Source organism: Bos grunniens, chromosome 3, assembly GCF_055505025.1.
Source record: "Bos grunniens cultivar Pamir isolate PY7600 chromosome 3, Bosgru_T2T1.0, whole genome shotgun sequence".
Classification (NCBI taxonomy): domain Eukaryota; kingdom Metazoa; phylum Chordata; class Mammalia; order Artiodactyla; family Bovidae; genus Bos; species Bos grunniens.
The window spans coordinates 52,345,746-52,354,969 of record NC_141167.1 but is presented as its reverse complement, the minus strand read 5'-3'; positions in this window follow the sequence as shown (position 1 = coordinate 52,354,969).

Sequence of the window (9,224 nt, the reverse complement as noted above, 5' to 3'; positions counted from 1 at the left end):
AAAGCATACACTAAAGATCAATTTAATTGCCTGCCTTCTCTGGTCTTATGCATTGACTGAGTAAAATAAAGTATTTCCCAGCTTGATTCTCCTATACATACATTGTCTTCAACACTGTCGTGCCATAACAGTGCTCAGAATTCTTTCAGCATCTCTTGTTATCTCTTTCTCTTAGTCCCCACAATAGGTATGCCAAATTGTTCTATTTTTCTCAGATGTTCTTCCCCACAATTTACACCCTCAAACTAAGCTTTATCTCATCTCCTGCAGAAGCTGTTAGAAAGTTTCTCAACATCCTGCCACCAATATCTGCAAACTTACCTGCACTTACATCCACTTGTAACAGTTAAAAAAGTGACTGCAACTGGAGAAGGAAATGGCGATTCATTCCAGTATTCTTGCCTGGAAAAGTCCATGGACAGATCAGCCTGGTGAGCTGCAGTCCATGGGGTTACATGACTGAGCATGCACATGCATGAAGGTGGATAGAGATGGGTTGATAGCAATAAACTTGTAGAACTAAAAAAAATGAGAAAAAAGAAAAAAAAACTGCAAATATCAAAAAGCACAATAGCAGTTTAAATTATAAGAGATTATGTTTTCTTTCTTTTTAAATTTCTTTTTTTAAAGAAAAGTTTCTTGCATGAGACAGGGTGCTCAGGGCTGGTGTACTGGGATGACCCAGAGGGATGGGATGGGGAGGGAGGTGGGTGGGGGCTTCAGGATGGGGAACATATGTACACCCATGGCTGATTCATGTCAATGTATGGCAAAACCACTATAATATTGTAAAGTTTTAAATTTTTTTATATTTTAAAAGTTTTTTAAAAAAAATTTTATATTTTAAAAGTTTTTTTAAAAAAATATTTTAAAAGTTTTTTAAAGAAAAATTTTAAAGTTGGTTTAAAATGCTGTGTTAGTTTCCACTGTACAGCAAAGTGAATCAGTTATACATATACATATATCTACTCTTTTAAAAATTCTTTTCCTATTTAGGTTATTATAGAGTACTGGAAAGAGTTCCCTGTGCTATACAGTAGGTCCTTATTAGTTATCTACTCAATACTAAGCTTCTAATTTATCCCTCCTCCCCAATCCCACCAGTAATCATAAGTTGTTTTCTACATATGTGACTATTTCTATTTTGTAAATAAATACAATTTATTCCATTTTTAAAGATTCCACATGTAAGCAACATCATATGATATTTGTTTTTCTCTTTCTGATTACTTTACTCAATCTCTAGCTCCATCCATGTTGCTGCAAATGACTTTATTCTGTTCTTTTTAATGGCTGAGTATTATTCCATTGTATACTTCTACCACATCTTCTTTATCCATTTCTCGATGGACATTTAGGTTGTTTACATATCTTGGTTGTTGTAAACAGTGCTGCAGTGAACATTGGGATGCATGTATCTTTTTGAATTATGGTTTTCTCTAGGTGTATGCCCAGGAGTGGTATTGCAGGATCATATGATAACTCTATTTTTAGTTTTTTAGGAACCTCCACACTTTTCTCCATAATGGTTGTACCAATTTATGTTCCCACCAACAGTGTAGGAAGCTTCCATTTCTCCACACCCTCCCCAGCATTTGTTATTTGTAGATTTTTGGATGATGGCCATTCTGACTGGTGTTAGGTGATATCTCATTGTGGTTTTGATTTGCATTGCTCTATTAATTACAGCATCTTTGATGCTCATCAAAGCATATTAATTAGAGCATCTTGATGTTGAGCATCTTTTCATATGCTTTTTTTGGCCATCTGTATGTAAGAATTTGTATTTTCTCACATAAAAATCTTGGGGCCAAAGATTAGAGGGTATTGACAAGGAATAAGTATAATAACTGGGAGGCTGGGACAGGAGTATAAAAAGTTAAAGCATCACTGGCCATCATAAGAGGAGCTCAGTAGTTGCTGCTACTATTATTTTTTCTTATCATGGAATTAGTCCTAAGTCACAAAGAATATCAGCAGAGAAGTTGTGACTAGTCCTCAGATTTCCTGATTTAATATGCTTAGACAACCTTAATGAGGATAATGTTTCTGGCTTAGGAAACCAGTGAGTATTTAATTCCTCATAAGCCATTTCCCTGTGGCTCCTTGCACACTGCGTCGGTGGCAATCATTGCTTCCAGGAAGGCATAATCCACCTAGAGAAAATGACCTTTGCTAAGTTTGAAATCTCATGGTGAACTTTCTCGAGTCCCTTGTCAGACATTTGTCTTGAAATTCAGGCCTTTGGAAAGGGAAAGAAGGCATCTGAATTTCGAAAGTGTTCTATTAACCAAAGGAAATTTTTAGTTATTTGAAACTAAATCTAATACTCTATTTTAAAAAAGGAACCATAATAGAGAAAGAATGGAGGCTATGATCCAACAAAAGTCCCATTGTATGAAAAGTAGCAAGTGCTGGGGAAAGAGTTAAGGGGTGTGTGTGAGAGACAAGTGCATGAGAGATGAGACCGTGTCCTTTGCTCATAGTGCAATTGTGTGGGTTGAAAGTTTTGGAGAAATTTGGGAACCTTACTGGTCATGAGTTTGAAAGCCTTTGAGAAAAACCCTATACCAACAGGGGATGGCCACAGAAGCATAAAAATTGTGTCATGGTGTTTTAGGCAGAATAGTAGCTGGTGCATATGGCAGGAGAGAGAGAGAGTTTCCTAGAAAACTCTTAGGATACATAAAGGGTGAAAGCAAGAAGTGAAAGTGAAAGTGAAGTCACTCAGTTTTGTCTGACTCTTTGCGACCCCATGGACTACAGCCTACCAGGCTCCTCAGCCTACCAGGCTCCTCAGTCCATGGGATTTTCCAGGCAAGAATACTGGAGTGGGTTGCCATTTCCTTCTCCAGGAGACCTTCCTGACCCAGGGATTGAACCCAGGTCTCCCGCATTGTAGGCAGACGCTTTACCGTCTGAGCCACCAGGGAAGTCCTATATAAAGGGTAGTTTAGAAATAAACATTAATATACTTGCCAGGAAGTCACAGCAGAGGAGGTCTCAGTAGAGGTCTCTGTTCAAAGAACATAATAGTGGTAGTTGTGAGTGAGCAACTCCAAGATGAAATCCAGATGGAGGATTTTGCCAAGTTGCGGAGGATTTGCAGCATCAGTGAAAGTCAATGAAAGTAGCCTGATCAGCAGGAGGAGATGGTTGAGCTTCTTGAGAGCCATCATCCTGCATTGCCTATGCCAGGAGATCTGACAAACCCCACCCATTTTAGCAGTTATCACAGTAAACATATATGAACCAATGCCCAGAGCTCAGTGAGGCAAGCTATGCATCACCCACGCATTATCTGGATGCCAGGGAAGAAGCACAATGTGTAGACCAGAAGACAGCCCAACTATGCTATTGTTAAGATATATAATAAACTTCTGTGTTCAGATTTTAAAAGATGAGAGAGGAAGAGAAAGAGTAAGAGGAAAAGAACCTTGAAAAACTGAGGACTAATCTCCCAAGTGACTAGGTTTATCTTAAACTGTTTTACCATTAACTGGGCAAAGCTGAATGTTTCACTTCCCTCATTTTTCTATTTTGTATTTTGAAAAATGTCAAGCCAACAAAGAGGTTGAAAGATTTTTTACAATGGGTATTCCTATTTCTTCACCAGCATTCATCAGTTTTTAATGTTTTATCTTACTCAGTTGATCTGTCTGCCTACCTACCTACTTATCTGTCATGTATTAATGTTTCTGCTGAAGCATTTGAAAGCAAGTTGCAGACACCATGGCATTTGCTTCTAAATATTGTCTAACCTTATGAATTGCTAATAAATAGTCATTTTTATTTTTTCCACTTAATACTTCAGTATGCATCTCCTAAGAATAAGGACATTCTCCTTTATAAAAATACTAATGATATTCTCCTATGTAACAATACATTGTCCTACATAACACTACTCCTATTGAGAGAATCAATTCCTAGGCAGGTTGATAAGAAGTCTGGGGTCCTCGAGGAAGACAAAGGGGTCTGGGGCTCTTGAGGAGGAGATAGGGGTCTGGAGTTCTCAAGGAGGAGGAAAGGACAAACGTTTTAAGTCCAGAGCTGATGCTTGCACAACAAAAGGCTTGCTCAAGGATGAGCTGCTCAAGTTTTTCCTTAAACTCTGTACCAATGACTATATAACAATAATGTTTCCTGCTCGAGGATATGTTTCTCCTTCTTGAGAAACTTCTGACTAATCCTATCATCTTAATATGTATATTATGGTAGTGTGTCTGGTAAGAGCTTTTACAATCTCGAGACATTCTTTTGATTTACTGTAATAACCAATTAAAAAAGTATATAACTCCCTTGCTAAGACCACTGAGGGGGGCACTCTCCATTCCCCTTCTGATGTCTATGCCAGAAGCTTCCTCTGTCGCTTTTTTCACTTTAATAAAACTCTGATACACAAAAACTCTTGAGTTAACAAGCCTGGTCCCTGGTCCCAAAGCTAAATCTTCTTCGGAGATCACAAATCTGACATCATTCACCATAAGCTATCACTACATAACAATACTATATGGGCCAACCTCTCATATAACAACAACAGTATGCATCTCCTAAGGATAAGGACATTCTCCTATATACCAATACTACTAATATACGTAAGAAAACCACATTAATTGAATAATATCTAATGTACAGTCCATATTTAACTTTTTAATTGTCCAAAATGTCTGTTATATGTGGTCTGCTTTTCCCGCCCTGATCCAGGATCCAGTTGCATTTGATATTTATACCTCTTTAGTTCCTCTGTTTTTTTCAGGATGCTGACTTTTATATTTAAAAAAATAAAAATCCAGGACAGTGTCTTATAGAATTGCACATTTTGATTATATCTGATTCGTTTTATCATTATTAGATTTAGGTTAAACATTTTTTATAAGGAAACTACATAGGTGATGTGTATTTCTCATCGATTCCCATCAGGAGGCACATGACACATAGTTCAGCTATTGGTGATGCTAAGTTTGATTACTGATTAAGGTGGTGACCACACCAACTCTCCATTAAAGATACAATTTTCCCTTTTCAGTCAACAACTAATATACAGGATAATATATAAGAATATCATGTTCTCAACAACCTTTTATCCAAAGGCCTTAGCATCCATTGATGATCCTTAGATGTTATATGGGAAGTTTGCCAAATGATGATTTTCTAATTCTATCTTCTACACTTACTAGCTCAATTCTTCGAAAAAAAAAAAAAAACAAACCTAACTAAAATTCTCTCTTCTGGATAAGCTGGAATCAAGATTGTCGGGAGAAATATCAATAACCTCAGAAATGCAGATGACACCACCCTTATGGCAGAAAGTGAAGAGGAACTCAAAAGCCTCTTGATGAAAGTGAAAGTGGAGAGTGAAAAAGTTGGCTTAAAGCTCAACATTCAGAAAACGAAGATCATGGCATCGGTCCCACCACTTCATGGGAAATAGATGGGGAAACAGTGGAAACAGTGTCAGACTTTATTTTTCTGGGCTCCAAAATCACTACAGATGGTGACTGCAGCCATAAAATTAAAAGACACTTACTCCTTGGAAGGAAAGTTATGACCAACCTAGATAGCATATTCAAAAGCAGAAACATTACTTTGCCAACAAAGGTTTGTCTAGTCAAGGCTATGATTTTTCCAGTAGTCATGTATGGATGTGAGAGTTGGACTGTGAAGAAAGCTGAGCACCGAAGAATTGATGCTTTTGAACTGTGGTGTTGGAGAAGACTCTTGAGAGTCCCTTGGACTGCAAGGAGATCCAACCAGTCCATTCTGAAGGAGATCAGCCCTGGGCTTTCTTTGGAAGGAATGATGCTAAAGCTGAAACTCCAGTACTTTGGCCACCTCATGGGAAGAGTTGACTCATTGGAAAAGACTCTGATGCTGGGAGGGATTGGGGGCAGGAGGAGAAGGGGACGACAGAGGATGAGATGGCTGGATGGCATCACTGACTCCATGGATGTGAGTCTCAGTGAACTCCGGGAGTTGGTGAGGGACAGGGAGGCCTGGCGTGCTGCAATTCATGGGGTGGCAAAGAGTCAGACACGACTGAGGGACTGATCTGATCTGATCTGATGATTCATAGGGCTTCCCAGGTGACGCTAGTGGTAAAGAACCCACCTGCCAATGCAGGAGATGTTAGAGATGTGTTGGATCCCTGGGTCAGGAAGATCCCTGGAGGAGGGCATGGCAATCGACTCCAGGATTCTTATTTAGAGAATCCCATGGACAGAAGAGCCAGGTGGGCTACAGTCTATAGGGTTGCAAAGAGTCAGACATAACTGAAGAAACTTCACATGCCCCTGGATTCATAAATTTTATTTTATTCAATGTATTATAATCCATTATCATTATTTTGTACATATATATTTTAAAACTCAAATCTTAATAATTTTGACCAGTAGACAACTACTTCAAGCTGGCTCATTTGTCCTTTTGTCCTGAGCTCATTGGTCTTTGAGGACTTCCTTGTTTTCTGGCACATCAAGACGTTCTTAGTTCACCTAGTACTTCGTCTGCTGCAGACCTGGAGTCATTTCTCTAAGGATCCCTCTCTCTGTCTTGTGGACAGTGGTATTTAGAAACCAAGATCTGACTGCCAGTTGTGTTCATTACTATAGAGCAACACTGCTTCTAGGCCCAATAAGGGGCTCCAGAACACGTCTGAGTGTTAGTGTGAAACTTTAACTCTCATCCAACCCAACAGCCCTGTAGTTAACTTATTAGACTTATTCCAATTACCCTTACAGGAGTCAAGGAATCAGTTTTATTATAACAGGTAAATTAAATCATGTCTTCCTCTTCTAAAATCATCCCCATGTAGTAAACCTCAGGGCTTCCCTGATAGTTCAGCTGATAAAGATTCTGCCTTCAATGCAGGAGACCCTGCTTCGATTCCTGTGTTAGGAAGATCCCCTGGAGAAGGAACGGGCTACCCACACCAGTATTCTTAGGTTTCCCTGGTGGCTCAGATGGTAAAGAATCCACCTGCAATGCGGGAGACCTGGGTTTGATCTCTGGGTCAGGAAGATCTCCTGGGGGAGGGCATGGCAACCCACTCCAGCATTCTTGCCTGGAGAATCCCCATGGACAGAGGAGCCTGGTAGGCTACAGTCCATAGAGTCACAAAGAATTGGACATGACTGAGAGACTAAGCACAGCACAGCACAGCAAAGCAAACTTCAGCCACATTGATCTTCCTTTAGTTCTTCTAATGTAATAGTGTCTGGTGGTGACCAAGATGGTCCATTTAAAAAAACCTTACCCTTTAAAACTGCAAGATTTTGTATGTATTTTATTATGTATACATGTATTAGTACAATAGTACACTCAGTGTAAGTACAACCAAATAAATATGGTTGGAGTTGGGTAAGCAATTTTCTTTTTAATTGATGGGATGCCTATCAATTTGGAATTTGGAAACCACTGTTCTAATCCTAAATTTCCTACTGGAGTCTTTGGATGTGCTATTTTCATGAGGAATTTAAGGTTAATTCTATCTCCTCTATAAATCTGTAAATACCATGCATGCACAGATCATGTTGTTTCATTTCTCCACTGTATACGCAATCACCTAGAACATGACTGGCATATAGTATTACTCAATACATATACACATGTCAGAGAGAATAAATAGAAAGAGAAAAAAATGGAAATTACAACTTGGCCCATTATCAAAAATATCTCTAAAATGCTTCTTTATTTTGTATGCTATTTATTTTACATGCAAATTGCTCACTCATATATGGGAGCTCAGTTGGTTGATTGGTAGACTGAGTAAAGGAACAAAATTATAAACAGAATTATAATGGAGGGGGTTATTGCAGACATGAGAACATTTTTAGGGTAAAGTGATTACTTGGAAGCTAGCAGAGGTCAGACTGAATATTCTGTCCTTGAGCAGGTCAGCTGGAGTCTTAAGGAAAACAATTTTAGTTGCATATATATATATATATATATATATATATATATATATATATATTCCATAAAATCTTGAGAGTTTAACTATAGATCATACACAGCAGACTATCTCTATATAATGTCTGACTATCATTCCATCTATACACTGCTTTACTCAGGCCAGGTCTGTGCTATTTCCCCCAGAGGAACTTCTGGATAATTTGAGCAGAGACCTAGTTTGAGGATTTCTTGGCCTTTCCAAATGCCTTCTTTTGTTTCCTGTGGGTTTCTGTGGAGTTGAACTCTCTTAAGCATACGTATCATTGTGGGTACAATAAAGCTCCATGTTAATTAACTCCCTTTTAGAAGGACATAGTCCTAGAGTTAGGTTACAACTGGGAAATTGAACTTAGCAAAATTAAATTTTCTTTCTCATAGATTCAATGCTAGTAGTGACAGCTGTATCACGGGTAGGCAGGTATCTCTGCAGAAGAGTTTTGCTCTGAAAGTAGTAAAGTGTTAAGGAATCTTCTTGAGAGGGTTCCATCTCAGAAACCTAGAGTTGATATTTAAGTCCTTAAATGATATCTCTGAATTTCATGTCTTTCTGTGCAGTTCAGACGTGCTTAAGTGAAATAACATTTCTTAAGGTAAGGGTCATCAGTGGAAGAACTAGAATGAGGTAAGATTCTATAAACTCTCATTCCAGGACCCTCCAACTAAATTCAGGTAAAATGTTATTATAGTGAATATCTGTGTATCTATTATAATGATCAGAGAGAAAGGGAAGGTGTATAACTTAAGGTCTCACGTATCCATAATGTTGTGTGAGATGGGGTAGGAAGCCAGCCTCAGTTTCTCCACTCCTTCATAGGATGATTTTGAGTATATAAGTGCTATAGGAATTCTTTTTAGTGCACTAGTTGTACTATCTCTCTCTTTTCTTGCCATATTTTCTCTTTTTACCTTTCTTTAGCTGTGGTCGCATAATTGCAGTTTCCCTTAAAACCTCAGCTGAAGTGAGTATTATGATTTTTTTTTTGTATGTAAAATTTAAAAATACTAGTTTTTTTTTTTTTTCCAGTAATGGGGCAAGTTTGGATTCTTTTGATAGTCTTTGGTATTAAAATGATTAAAATCAGTGGAGCTTTCGTTCCTCCTTTTCACTTTCCCTAAACTGCGTGCTAGGTCTCTTCAGTTGTGTCTGACTCTGTGCAACCCTATGGACTTAGCCCTCCAGTTCCTCTGTCCATGGGATTGTCCAGGCAAGAATAGTGAAGTGGGTAGCCATTCCCTTCTCCAGGGAATTCTTTTTAGTGCACTACACAGAGATCAAC